The sequence below is a fragment of the Vidua macroura genome, chromosome 1 (assembly GCF_024509145.1).
Source record: "Vidua macroura isolate BioBank_ID:100142 chromosome 1, ASM2450914v1, whole genome shotgun sequence".
Taxonomy (NCBI): domain Eukaryota; kingdom Metazoa; phylum Chordata; class Aves; order Passeriformes; family Viduidae; genus Vidua; species Vidua macroura.
In genome coordinates this window covers 69729143-69744826 of record NC_071571.1, presented here as the reverse complement: position 1 = coordinate 69744826, position 15684 = coordinate 69729143, and positions in this window count along the sequence as shown.

Below are 15684 nucleotides of genomic sequence, written 5' to 3'. Positions count from 1 at the left end.
TAGCCTGTTATGCTATTACCAGACACTGAAAAGCTCTAGGTGAAGAAGGAACTTACTTTAAGCTCAAGGTATTTTATCACTTTTGATACAAGCATTTCTGGATTTCAGTTCAGGCATCAAAAGAGTCTCCAAACAGAGCACTAGTTTTGTAATCAGTGCTACCATTATTATGACAGCTAAAGAACCAGAATTGATTAAGCTTTTATTTTTTGATACACAAGTAACAAACCCAAGCTAATCACACCTTCACCAACCACTGCATACCTCAAGACATGAACTTGTGGACATTAACTTATCTTAGTTTAAATCTTTCAGCTTTAGGGAGAAAAAAAAAAAAAAAAAAAACGAAGCAAAGGGTACTTTATTTAGTGTAAAGAGTTTAAACACACATAAATGTAACATTTAAACATCCGCCAAGGCTGCTAAGTACATACTTGTAACATGAATTTCGGCTTTACTAAGGCCAGCTAGTGGTCACACTTATCACAAGACACGCCCTGCCAACACTGCAAAAGGAGATGTGTTTAGCACTCTCAAGAATGCGATAATTTCCTCAATCCGTGGGGGCGGGGTGGGGCGGTGGAACCAAAACACAATAAGCAAAGTTGCAGACAAATCTGTGAAAAAGCTGCGTGGTGAGCCTAAACCACCAAATTAAGACATAAAATTAGTGAATGAACACGTTTTTGGTTTTTTTTATATGTTACCACTTGTCCCAGTACCCCTTCACACACACGCACTGATACTGTCACCTACTGGATATTTTTGTATTTATCCCATTAGCGCTCCGTACAAGTTCCAGCAGGGTCTATGTGGTAGTTAGATATACAGACAGCGCTGTAAAGAAGAGCCAGAAAGCAATTCCCTTAAGCAAAAAAGCCTGCACAGAGCCAAGGTCCCAACAGGAATATATGTAAATGCTTGACTTGGGTAGGAGTGCATGCCTTAAAGCATGGGTTCTTGTAATTTTTAAAAAGCCATCCGATTTACAGAATTTGTCTGACAGAGGGATTATTTATACTTATAAATTCTATGAGCACAGCCAATATTTGTAGGGCCTCTCACCTGCATGTGTTTGTAAGTGCCACCATAGTGGCACAAGGGCAGAGCTCACATTTGAAAATCTTCCCACCTACCAGGAAATGAAAAGCAATAGGAAGGATGTTTTATCTTCCAGGCAAACACCAAGTGTGTGTTAGAAATTCAGAAGAGTATCAGGGGATCAGCATTTACAGCACATACTCCAAGCCACAGCTTATCTTTCACATGCTCCTGTTGCTAATGAAGCATGATCTTAGACACTGCTCTGAGCACTCAAATGTTGCAGTCTGTTTTGCCAGTAGCAAACTTAATGCATCTAAATTTGGCTTCAACCATAAGCCTAACCAAGATAGACTGGCCACAACCATTTCCAAATTTGGTTTTGATATTTTTTTTTCTGAATCAGTATTCAGTGGGACACCTTCAAGTGTATTATATGCCACCAACTAAAACCAAACAAATTCCAGAAAGTGGAAATGTGGCAGAACAGGAAATTTTCAAAAAGCAATAGGAAATTACATTAAGGTAAAATCATTTTAACTTAATGAAGAAAACACACAAAGAATTTTCTGTAAAGCCATCAAGGAGAACATTTAGGTCAAAAATACAAAGGAAACAAATGACTTTCAAAAACAAAAACATCAAGAGACATGTTCTTAAAGGACAGGCCACCCTTCTCATTTACATTTCCACTGACAAAATCTAATTTACAATGTTTAATTTCCTAATTGTATGAAAAATTTGAAATATTAGTCTTACAGTGGAGAACCTGAAATGAACCTTATCAGGAAGAAAGCACAGACTGAAAAAATGAAACAGAATCACAGAATGGTCAGGGTTGAATAGAGGACAAACCCCACATAAGCAAACCTATTTTCATTTTTACGTTCAAAAATAAAACATACCAATGAAAACATTTGAGTTAAAAAAATAATGAAAAGTGAACACATTTTAAGAATCTAAGCCTAACACCTACCCTGGTATAGTAACAATTCTCCACAAGACAGCATTTCACTCTAGCATTATTACAAGTATCTCTCCATACCAGTTCTACCACTGCTATCTTTCAAGAATTAATGCATTGCATGAACACTGCATAGCCAACATTCTTTAGGTTTACCTCCAGCTGCCGAAGGGGAAATGAACAGGAAGAGGGTGACATCATGTTCCCGAGCAGCTGTCAAGGTAGCAAATTGTAATTTCCTAGGTAATAAGTATCTTCCTAAAACTAGTTACATGTGTTTGCTGTGGGTCACATAGCAGCATAACAAAGAATAGGAGACAGTTCAAAATTTGCAATTGTTCTTCTAGACAGTGACTGTCTTCTTCTTCTTTTTTTTTTTTTTTTTTTTTTTTTTTTTGCAAGAGTTTAATTTATTTTGCAGGGGTTTGGACACTTGTTTATTCATGCACCTAAACACCATTAACAGTGCCTGGCCACACTGCCCAGATAGCCTCCCAGCAGAAGCTGTTTTGCCCATCACTCTCCTTCTCCTGTCACTTTTGAAGACCTGTCAGTTGGCTTCTACATAAGCTAAGAATATTTAATAGAGCAAATCTGTGTCTCTGAAGACATGGCACACTACTACAGAGATTGAGAGCCATCTGTCCCAGTAGCAAGAGACGTCTATCAGCCCCTTCACACCCCGGGTTTCCTGCCAGGCATCTGCCTACTCTCCTGTGTGTGATGCCACGGCTCCAGCGCTGTGAGATGCAGCACCACCCACAGCACTCAAGTGTTGGAGCACCGCTCCTGCCAAATGACTGCAAGAGTATTTCATTTCTTCAGCTCAGGGAAAGGTAATTTTGCCACTAAGGACAAAGGTGGATATTCCCTATCCACTATGCTACCAGGTCCTATAGGACAAGTGCTCCACAAACTGTTTTATTTAAGTATTATCACAAGCATCAAATTGGCTCCCACTATCCTGTCCACCCACTCACTGCACACCCCAGGTAGGAGGTTTCAGGAAGGCTTTAACCCAACATAGCCTGTTTCCATCCTATGCATTCATTTAACCTTATTTTTTTCTAATCCTGTAAAATGCTCAATTCAGAAGAAAGAAGGAAGGCTTCACTTTTTAAATACCAACAAGATGGAGTGGATCCAACAGTTCCAAGCAGACAGTGCTACAAGGTACTTTCTTCTGTGTAATTCAGAATTTCTAATGTAACTGCCTTTTTTTTTTTACCCCAGAATATGGGTTTACTATAACCACGGCAATGCAAAGTCTATTTAAACAAATCACTTGGTTTGAGTCAGAAAGAATGCCAGAGCATCAGTCACAGAGACTGAGCCTTTGACAGAGGTTCAATGAAGTCAAAACAAAAAGCTGAAGTAGGGAGCTTTCCAAAAAATGAAAAGGAATGTATGTGGGTTTCCAGGTGGAAACCCAACTCCATGATATTGAAAACCTTCAAATATGCCTATATGTGCAAGTTGATTTTAAAAGTTTTGAGAAGACATTCCTATTTCTAATCTGGCCGTGGAAGAGAAAGAGAAAAGTGCAGTGAAGAAAGGTGCAGAAGAGAAAAAAAGGTGCGGTGTCCACATCCCTCTGAACTAGCAAAGACACCCTTTTCAGTTAACAAGCCAGGAACATAAGCAGTCCTTGTCTTTGCAGTATTTATATCTTTACATAGGTGTCTTCTGAACACAAATTCTAAGCCAGGATTAAACATATCCTTAAAGATCAATATCCCTAATTGCCATAAAAAAACCACATCAGTTAAAAATTCACCTGTTTTGTCAAATCAAGGTCACAGTGTTTGGTTTTTGCATATTCAACACAAAAGGGAAAACTACCAGTTTGGAAAATACCACTTTTCTCTAGAAATCCTTTTCATGTCACAAAATAATCACTCCTACACAGCACTCAATACTCAACTTTTTTTCCTCCCTGAACAATTTACGTAAGTGGTAACACGAAGAGGACATCCATGCAATCCACCTGTGTTTGCACCTTCTGGGTCAGAGAGACCTTGTTCCCTACTCCCAGTGCTGGCAATGAAGGGATTTGATGCCAGCATGCATTCCCATGGGTTTCTGGAGAGCAAACTACAAGAATGCTTCCTGTCAGAAAGGAAATGAACCCTGTCACAGCTGGAAAATCATCACCTATTCTTCCTGTGTAAGTGGTCTGAGGGGATTACATTTCTCAGTTACTCTGTTAATTTAGGCATTTAATGTGTTTTATCATGAGTATTTAAAGCTATTAGTTAGGAAAAATTCATACCACTATGGGAAAGATAAGAGCACAAAGATTCCTATCAGACCTGTATACAATGAAATACTTCAGTTTATTATGTTTCAATTATTTATTTATATTCCCAAAATGACATGGTCTGGTGCATTGAATTAATTTCCTAGCAGCCAACACTGCATAATGCAACATGATCATATTGGATTGTTCCATTTCGATATTTGAATGGTTCACCAAAGCTTTCTAGAATTTTTTTGTCTCTGCTATATGACCTGTTAGTCTTGCAGGCCTGCAAATGGAATTTATTTAAAAAGGGGGAAAAAAAACTCCATATGAAAATTATATATGTGCTAATATACAAAGAGAAGATTCCCCGGAAAGGAAATGGTAAAATATTTGAAAAGGCCAATGCAGATTACAGATCTGTTATCCCAAATTCCTTGATTTTCTGGATTATCCCCCTCACCATCCTCAGTATACCTCACGAACAACAGAGGAAGCACTGGCTGTTCACAAATTCAAGCACAAGTCTTTAATGCTTTAAAGTCACATCTTTAACACACAATAATTTCAAAGAGAGAAATACAAGCATAGAAGTTCAAAAAATCCTTGTCCTGTGAAAACCAATAGCAGGTTTAAAAAGTGCTTACACATCTATCCAGATTTTTGACCTTTCCAGCAAAAGGAAACAATGTCCTTTCAAAACACACTGTAAATGATTAATAACTGAGTAAATACTATTCCCAAAACCATGTAATACATTCATATATTGGATGCAATAAACAGGGTTACTCATTCTTTAAACACTCTTTAAGGAAATCAGAGCTATTTTAATGATTATTTTATATTTGTGAAGGCAATTCAGGTCCAGACACTCAGAAAATGAAGTATTTTAGAATACTATGGAATTAATTTATACTATACTCAAGACTTCTACTGGTAAAAGTCTTCCTGCTAATTACTACACAAAGCAAGAATGAATCATAGAGTTATTTTATGCAACAGTATTCAAAACAAGAAAGAGGAAAAAGGGAATTTAATCCTCAGTTATTTGTGTGGATCTTTACTGCACTAGAAAAATAAAGCTTACATTGCTCAAAGAATAAAAGCCCTGAACTTTCATGAGGGAACTTAAATACTCAGGACAGTTGTTGAAGCGTTTGATGCATAGAAGGTGCTAAATCAGTGACCTCAGTAGAACCATGGGGCCTGTATGGAAAAATCTGTGATTTAAACAGTGGGATTTAAGATGAAAGGCAACTCTGAAAGGCAAGTTGTGTTATTCTAAATAAATCTTTGTAATTATCCCCTCCTCTTCTCTTAAACATTTGTAATCTTTGAAAAGGAAAAATCACCACAAAAGAAAAAAAAAAGTCAAGTCACTTGACAAAGTTTTAGACTCCATAAAGGTCCCACATGCATTACAACACAATTTTAATGAAAAGCATCAAGGCAAGTCTATCAGTGAACCAGTCCTCTTAGGAATTAGTTTCATTCTTCCCAGTTAGCTTCTGAACACTGATTATAGCAGCTGATACTCACAGAAGCCACTATGGTTTTTCTTTCTTTATATAAACTACTGGATAAAACTTAGCAGCTGAAAAGGCTTGACTGCTCTCTGTGGCTTTTTGTAACTTAAACAGAATTACAGCCACACACTTTCAAGAAATACACAATGGTGGGCAATAATCAGCATTTTCCCTACAGTTTTAATAAAGACCCCACTATACTCCCAATCAGTAACATGGTACACCTCCATAAAGTTTTAGATTATAAACCTGCACTTTGTGGCTGAAAAAGGGCAATAAAATTTGGTTATATTGTTTAGCATCATTAGCACCGCCTGTGAATTGAGGACTTTAACGCCCATGCTCTGTCAGCAGAATGCATGAGCATAGAATGTACATGAGCGTATTAATTACACATGAATGAAAAGCATCACTAGATTTAGTGTATTCTTAGTTTTATTTTCTGATGGGAGAAAAAAGGATATTATTTTGAATTGTAATATGCAACTTGCTGGAAAATGAAAGATGTTAAATATGACTTAGGTGACATTAACTAATAATGGGTTGGGTTGCTTGGCTATTTTATCCTTTAAAATATATACACACCGACTGCCATAGTCATAAAATCTTAAGTATCAATATTGAACTGCCCTTTCTAAAAACTTGAGATAGATTTTACTGAATAAATGTTACTGTTTAATACTGAACAGAATGAAGACTTCCGATTCGTACATTCTAGCTATCTTTGTAGCAAACAGGTAGGAATTATAATTTTAAACTCTCCCATCGGTATGGAGTCCCTGCTGGATTCACAGGCAGAGAGGGACACTGGAAAAGCGTTTGAGAAGTAAAAACCAGCCCCTGATGTTGCTCATCTGCTGCCCCCTCCTGGAGGAAAACAAACAAAGCGCCACAGGACGGCCAGGAACATAGCTGGATTACCAGGTCCCGCTACCAACACTTTGCTGGTAACCTCCTGACCGCAGGTATTTCTCAGTTTAAAGGAATTCCTTGAAGTTTTGCAGTATCCATAGACTCTAAAATATACTTCCCATATGCATCTGCTAATCTGGGCATAACGAGAGGCAACTGTGGGACGAAGAGAAAATGAGGCAGCTTGTTCTGGCACTCTGGAGCTCTGTGCAGGGCACAGCCTGGGCTTTCAGTCACAGTCAGCACAGCAGGGTTATCCTTACACCCTTCTGCCATCAGCTATTCCATCTGTGCAGCAGGACACACTGAGCTGGCTGTGATTCCCAACAGATCCCATTCTGCTGTTGGGACAGGGCCTTTAGTGGAAAGACTTAGGGGACAGCTGCAGGCTGGGACTACAGCCAATGCCAGTTTTATGAGTTTTCACCCCAGGGGGACTGTAGGAAATGAACAGTGTTGACGTGAAGTTTGTTTTGCTGTACAAAAGTCAAGCAAAGCTCGAGTCAGAAGTAGGTATGAAAAGTTTAAGTAAGTTCTTAATCTCCCTCTTCTAGGGAGAGCTCCAGAGACCCAGCCCATAAAAGCTCATTTTTCCTTCAAAACAGAGCTGTAGTGCATACATCAGACGTCACATCTCAAACGTAACCTCAGATAAAATTTGGGTTGTCATACTTCAGTGTAACTCCACAAGTAACTGTTGTAATGATGTAACAATTTAAAGTGCCTAACATTATACTTCTGCCACTTAAAACAGAGATAAGTTTTGTTAACTGACTACTTGATTTAAAAAAAGCCCAGAAGACAGATGCCTATGTGCAAGGTACATCACCAGCACACTGGTCTGCTCCCTACTTACTAACAAAAATGCTCTAGCTCACTTCAAGCAATTAGGTCTTTGACTAGCTGAACCCAAATTCCATTTTTGCTTTCTTTTTATTATACCAATTTCAGAGAGCTACTAAAACATGTATTTATTTATTTCTTTCAATAACAACTTCAAATGAGGAAAGCCAGATTCAGGATAAACAGTTATTTAAGTCCTAGAAAATATTGGGATAAAGAAGCCTTTGGGAAAAAAGCTTTGATAATTTGAATTAATTTACGATAACATAACTGTGAAAGTAAGAAGGTGACCTCTCTAGTTAAACTATTGTAAAAATGTTTTCTGACAATGTAACAGACATGTATGGCCATAAACAACAACAAAAGGAGAAAACATCCCAAGCCAAATGTACATAGAAGAAACCTAGAGAAAGAGATGTACTCAAGCTTATTTACCTAAATATTAGAAATGCTATCAGAATATTTTGTAACGTCAACTCATGGACAGATGGCACCTGCAGATTATTATCTTCTTTACCAAAGAAAAAGAGATCTTTTCTGAATAACAGGAAAGCATCAAATGCCTTCTCAAAATCTCTTTGGAAGAAAGGATGCACTTGAGGTACGGCAAAGTCTTGGTGTTAACTCTTACAAGTGCAGGTAAGTATAATTTTACACTAACTGATAAAATTGGTGCTTCAGTTAATATTCCTCTTAAAAATGCAGCCATGACCCAAAGAAAGCTGTTTTGTCACCTAGTTAACTTGTAGAATTCCAAGAAGTATCACAGCATTTCTCTTGGCTCCTGAAAGAGCCTATTTCAGTGGCTGTAGTTTGTTATTGCCTGTAACAAAGTACAGCAGAAAACCTTAGCTGCACCTCTTGATCAGCACATACTTTATTCCAAAGACTGGTACTATCACAAACCAAGTAAGAGGCAGTTATTCCTAGTTTTGTTCAGGCTATCTAAGAGCAACTTTCTTACAAAAATATGTAAGTAAATAAGCAAATAAATAGATGTGCCAGATTACCAAATATTCTGCAATGAAGAAACAAAACAGCAAGTTTTGCTATAATACAGATCATACCTACTGTACATACTGCATTTAAATTAGCTTGAATCCTTCTTTCGAGTTCCTTTTGTGTTGAAACACACAGGATTATCTTCAGGCTTCTTTCTTCTCTTCCTCTCTTTCATTTGTGGGTTTGTTGTTTTTTCATGATAGATTTGTTTGTGATGTCCACTCACTTGATGTCTGATTTTGAATACCTGATCCTGAAATGAAGACAAAGGAGTGGTAGCAGTTCTGTAATTTTCCATACGCTCCTTCAACTCTTCTTTGGATTGCCATTTAAGAAATAAGCAAAGTAAACTAATTAGAAAAGAAACCCAAAATACACTATACCAATATTTTGTAATACCATCAGTGATGGAAAGACTTAAAAATCTGAGATATGAAACTTTCAGGTGATGAAAGACAACGTTGTAGAGAAAATAAACCTTGCTCCTCATTGTGTGCTATGCTTGTGAAACACACATAAAATAAAGCTTCTCAAGAAAAGTAATTTGTTTGAGTTGGGTTTTGTTTGTTCGTTTGTTGTTTGGGTTTTTTTTAACCTGTAGGGTAAAATTAGATGTAAGTTTAAGATAAGTCATTTTGAGGAAAGGACTGCTCTGTTTTATTTTTGTGTATACTACAAATACAATAGGCAAGTGATTTACAGAAATGTTTAACTGCCATTCACACACATCTTGGAAGTACAGATTATCATTACTGGATGCACACTTGCATTACAAAATTGCTAAAGTGCTTCTCAGCACAATGAAAGAAAAGAAATAGGTAAGCACAAATTATAATCATAAAAATGACAGCATTTGAAAAGTTACTACTGTGTTTGACACACTTGCCACAAGTGTGTGTGTCCCTTTCTTTTTATAAGTGACAATGCAGGAAGGAGAAACATGATTTTCAGGTTTCTCACGTGACCTGAATCGCTTTGTTTTACCAGATTACAATGTATTTATCATATAAAAGCTTTATCCTACAATGCACATTTGTAACATTGCTGTCTTTTCTAAGTTTCCTCGAGCAAACTTCCAGTGATCATAATATATGCAGATAAAGAACAACCAACCTTTTTACATAATACAGCTACCATGCTACAAGGAATTGATTTTCATTATGATATGAATATCCAGAAATTGTTAAAATAACATAAAATTCTAATTATGTTGTTAAGACTAATACAAAGATCAGTGAAATGCATTAAGAAATAAAATGCTGCATACACTTTTAAATATATACCATACTTTGTAAAATTAGGGGGAAAAAAGCCCATTACATGATTGAGAAGAGACCTGGTGTTTGTTTCAGAGTAAATGAAATACTTTCAACCATGCAAGTATCATTTGGCACAGAACAACTTAATTTGACTCAATTTTTTTGGTGCTGACATAGTTTGTATATTATTGCTTTTGTACTAGCAACAAACTACCAAAATACCAAAAATTATCCTTTCACCACCCTCCCAAAACCTTACAAACAAGACATAAAAGCTGATGTTAATTGTTATATAAATAAATGAATCTCAAAACAGTAGTACCAATTCTGAAGATAATTTGTAAAAAGCAGAACCTGATCATGTGAGACATTTCAGCAGACTGATATTACAGAAAAAAAAAATTTAAAGACGTTTTTCCTTACCCAGTGTCACCAAGCCTTATTTATTAAATTGCCCACTCTTTAATGTGATGACACAGCAAGCATCAGATTACAAATAGTGCTGGATTCTGGAGTCTCTAGTGACTAAGAGAAAAGGGAGAATAAATTGTTTTGTGACCATGTACAGATTAAAAAATATTTAAGAATCTTATTGTTTTTTTCATTTGATGTATTCAAGCATAAATAAACACTTACCTGACTCTCCAATTCTTTGTGCACCAGCGTGGTTCAGTCAAGACACCACTAACACATGTAAGGATGTTGTGATGGAGCTGAAGCCAGTAACTCTGAAGGGTCTGTATGTCACAGGACATAAGGGAGAAATATGTGAACTTTTATATAGCCACTGTATGGCACATTCACGGGGTATAGCAAAGTAGAACCTAGTAACTCGGAACATACAGCAGGACATACTGCTAAAGAAGACAGCATTTCTGGTCATTTATTTTAGTATATTAAGGTAAATTCCCAACATATTTCCCACAATATAAAATAAAAGCTGTATTAAAAAATAAGCAAAGCCTCAACTCATTAAGGTTGCTAAGACAAGAAATAAAAATTAGGTATTGCCAAAATTAAATTGCCAAAATCAAAGTTGCCTTGGTAAACTTAATTTCATTGTTTTTTGTATATCTACTCTGCTCTCTAAAGAATAAAGCAAGGCTAATGAAGCACTACTCATTCTACACACTGAATTTCAAAAGGATCACTAGGAGCAGATATTTGCATACAGGCAAATCAGGCAATTGAAGATTTTGCAAGTGTAGCCACCCACACAGATGAGTGCTTGGCTTTTTGACCTGTATTGAGAGTTCTCTTAATTTTGGTTTTCTTTGTGGTTTTATTTTCTTTTCTACACCCAGTAAGTTTTAGGTTTCATTTTTGGAATCAAAATACCTAAGAAGTTAAAACATTAATGCCAGGTTTCACAATGGGGAATATATATACATACACACACCAAAACCCTCTGATGCTTGAACTAATTGTCATTTGAGTAATGGCAGCAATAGTAAATAGAAGTGATTGTGCACCCTGTTAATTTAATGCTGGTTCACATGTCTGAGACTAAATCCTTCTGTCCACTTCAGACCAAACTGTGGCCCAAGATACTCTCATTTTCTGAGACTCCCCATCATTTTACTATTTTCCCACTTTGCCGTGACCCATTATCACCTTACCTAACATGCCAAATTCTGCTTAAGTTCATCTCCTCATTTCATCTTTATCTCTGGCAACAGCTCACAGGTTTTCCAGCCCCAATGGTGTTCAGTATCTAACATCTTTTATATGCTGTCTACAAAAGAATTAAAAACCTTTGCAAGCCAGGTGCCAAAGGAAACTGGCAAGTTTTCCTAGTTCCTGTCCCTGCCTCCCTAAAACAGTCTGTCACAATTAGCTTCCTGCAGTAAGGTATTGTCATTGTTCACTGCATTTTTCAGAGACATTGAAAAAGCCAAATCTCAACAGATTTTTCCATCAGGAATGTGGCCTTTCAATTGTTCTAACAGAAGACACCTCCTGAAAAACGCTTATATATTTCCTTCAAGCAATGGATTATTTGGGCTTTTTAAATAAAAGGTATCCACAGTCTTGCAGGTTCCACTGGAAAACATTATGAACAGAAAGTTTTCCCCATATACCTACTAGAAAATTGGCTGAATAATTTAGGTCGATTTGCATATTTGACATGATTAAATGTCCAACAAGAAATCAGAAAGAGACTAAACCCTTGGGTAAAATATTGAATATTAAACCTAGATGGTCATCATGAAAAGTATTACAATTCCAGTGTTACTCCAGTCAATTGACATAAAGTTAAAGCCAGAAAAGCTTCAGACATGAAGCATCCTTCAGCTTTGACATTCTCAGCAGTATAGCATCCCCAACCCCAGTTTAGCAACACAACAAACAACAAAATGATAAGGTAATAGAGTCTTCCTTGTATGAAGCAAGGATCTCTACCTCTTGCAGATGGAAATAAAGCTTCACTGAGATGAAGCAACCTTTGACAGAGGAAGACAGACTTGCTGCTACTAACTTAACAAGGCAGAATTTCCGTTTAAACTAACAGCTAGTTATCCAACCAACCAATTATCGAATGCCAAAATGAACCCATCACAAACTCAAATCAACCTAAGAAGTATTCAAAAACCAAGCATCTCACCACATCCTTCCATCCAGATTTATTGCACTGGATGTTGCCTTCTTTTTTCCTCTACCTACGTAAGAGCTGCTCAGCTGCAAGCTCAATGCAACTGCCACATCCCAGCCCACCTACTGTCTTGGAAAGATGGGGATCCTGCTTTACTGCCTTCGAGCAAACTCTAAGAAGTCCCTAATCCTTTCTCCCTGCCCTTCAAACCACTGTTCTAACCTATCTTAATGAGTTTAAAGCCTTCTTCCATCAGTTAAAACCAATTTACTTGTACCTTCACTTGTATTAAGTGAATATTTAGCACTGAAAGAAAAAAAAAAAGAAAAATAACTGCAAGAAAATCTCACATCTTGCATTCAGTACAGTTGGAAACAGTACCTGTGCTTGCACAGATGCTTGCAGACCTTGATTCATTCCTCAGTTGTATTAAAAGCCAGTAGCTTTGTTACAGTAGCTTAAAACCAGAGCAAATACGTTAATCTAAAATAGAAGACATTTATCCACTTTGAAGTTATTAACATAAATATTCAAACTTAACTCCTATGTAGTTTTAAAGTATTTTGTGGTTACTTAGGCAATATAAGGCCAAATTTGGCTGAGATGCACAGCATTTAAGAAGAAAGAGCAATTATTGATTATGAAGACATAATTTGACCATGGGGACTCTGGCAGCAAATCCAAGGTTAGCTCAGCTCTAAGAATGCTTAGTGCACCCACAATGTCACAACAGAACAAAAACCAAAACAAACCAAAATATGATAACAAGGAGCCCTCAAAGATTTCAAACCACAATTAAAAATAAGTTAGCAAAATAATGCACTTTCAGTGGAGTTATTTTGTTGTGCATTATGGAGCACATGAAAAATATTGAAGGAACAGGGACTTCAGAATACCCAAGCTCAAAGGATTATTTTCAGTGGCAGACACTACACACTTTACATTTCCAAGCACATCTGCTGACAGTCTAAATTTGGTCTGGAGAAAGCAGTGGTAGGAGGTTGCAGGTTTTGCACAGAGGATTTCTGTTTAAAGGGAAATGCAATCAAGACCACTAACCCCTTCTTGTAAAGGTTTCAATATAAAATAACTTCATAGAAACTTCTGAACTCTTTTTTTAAGATTTAAGATTCAATTTGTACATTGCCTTCCACTAACCAGTTAGGCTTTCACATAGGTTAAAAGCTACAACAAGCATATTGTACCAAATAACATTAGCCATTACAGTGAGAACCTGATACAAAGTTAGACACAAGCTTAGCGCTAAGAAACTGTGTTTAAAACTATTTCAAAAACTATCCCCATAGCCAGCAGGAAGGCTCTCATTGTATCAGCTCCACAAGCACAAGGAATCAGCAGACAACAGTTCCTTATAATTTTACAGTAAAGCTTCCTTTAATGGAATGAAACATCTGAAAAACACTAGCGAGTTGAAATTTCTTAGTTTCTTTATTGTTTCTTCTGCACCTCAAAAATGTATAGAAATTAGCATGGTGTTAAATAAATATTTAGAAAGGTTGTCTTTGCTCACATTTATCACAAAAATGAAAGAAATATTCAGAAAAAAATATAAAATATTTACAATTCCACAATACTACCAAGACCTTAAAAAATTGTGAAGTATTTAACCTATTAAATTTTTCACTAGGAAGCTAAAATTAAGTAAACTTTCTGTATGCTAACATAACAATGAATAGTAAGTTATAATCTTCAAAATTCATCGCCCCCAGACATAATGGAAATTGTCAAAAGAGCATCTCAGGAAACCCAGTTCTAGGTTTTCTCACTACGGTTGTAAGGAAGATGGATTTTTGATCCCCACGCCTCCCACCCAAAAGGAATGAAAATACTCATTCAAGAGAAAATTTATCATTTGTTAATATAAAGCAGTTCTCTTTTCACTTAAAAACCAACAGCTTGTATAAGCACTCATTAATTTTTCACTGCTGTAGTCAACTCTGTTTTGAAATACTGTGAATTTCAATTGTCTTTCCATGTGTTTTCCTTCCTATCCCCTTAGAGAAAAAGTTATATTGGACTGCACCCTTGTTCTTGGCTTACAGCCACAATCAAGGGGACACTGTAAGTAGTTGTGAAGCAAATTAAAAAAACCTGTTTTGCTTTTAATTCTAAAAATTGCCATTTTCTCAATTACTTTTCCTCCAGAAATTCTGCTATAACCTTTAAAAAAATTCTATCTCCTGCCCTGTCAAGCAGTAAAACCTCTGAACAAGCCCATGTATCCCAAAGACAACAAAGGCATCAAAACTAGACAGCATAACATATAATTCAGTCTAAACCTTTCCATCAAAACCCTTCATAATCTAATCTAAACCCCGAATCATGACACAGATGCCTGGCTACAACCACGGGATGCCCTGTCATTCCACATTCCTTCACGTTCCTAACCTTGCCTGTTTCCTTACCTGACCACTGCCACAAACTCCGGGGCACACCTGTGAGGCATCACCTTATTTCACAATCACCTGTTCTTTCACTCGGCCATACTGAGCAATCAGAACCAAAGCAGTAGTTCAACCCACAAAACAAGAATTTGGTTTATATGCCAGCAGCAGCCAGGGAAACCTTGCTAAAATCAATTAATCACTGCAACCACCTGCAATACTGAATGGTTAAACAGAAAAATGTCCAGACTACCTTTGTGCACTGCCATTCAAGATTTTAACCTACAGACATTAAGGTGGGCACTAAATGCATAGTTTTACAGAGGGCAAAGCACTTGAAATTACCAACAGAAACATTACTTAAGCAATGAGGAAAAAAGTGTAATCGGTACAAAAGTGACATTTGTAGTTAACGCAAAGGGGAACAGAACTAGAATACTAGAGCAATGTCCTTTTGTGATTTAGGAGACAGATTATGCTAGTCAAGGTCTTTCATTTATAAATGGAGATAATATTTAGCTATTAGAAGTGTCACAAAATATAGAGCTAAAAAGCATTCACCTAGATAGAAGTACCTTCACAGTAATGTTAAGAGTCATTAAAAAGCTACTAATGTTGAAATTGTTGGAATACGATGGTCAGCTACTCATAGAAATATTCATAATCCAAAATATGAAATGAGATAGGATTTTGCAGAATGAACATCATCAAAATGTGAATATTTACAACACATTTTTAGAAATTTTACACTTCTTACGTTTTCTTTGCTCAAACCAGCATGAAGATGTTTTACAGTAGCTTCTGATGATAGCATTTACAGTTTATACTGAAAGGCTCCATACATTTTGCATTGACCAAACAAAGTTATTTGCAGCAATAAGTTTAAGCTGAGGAGGC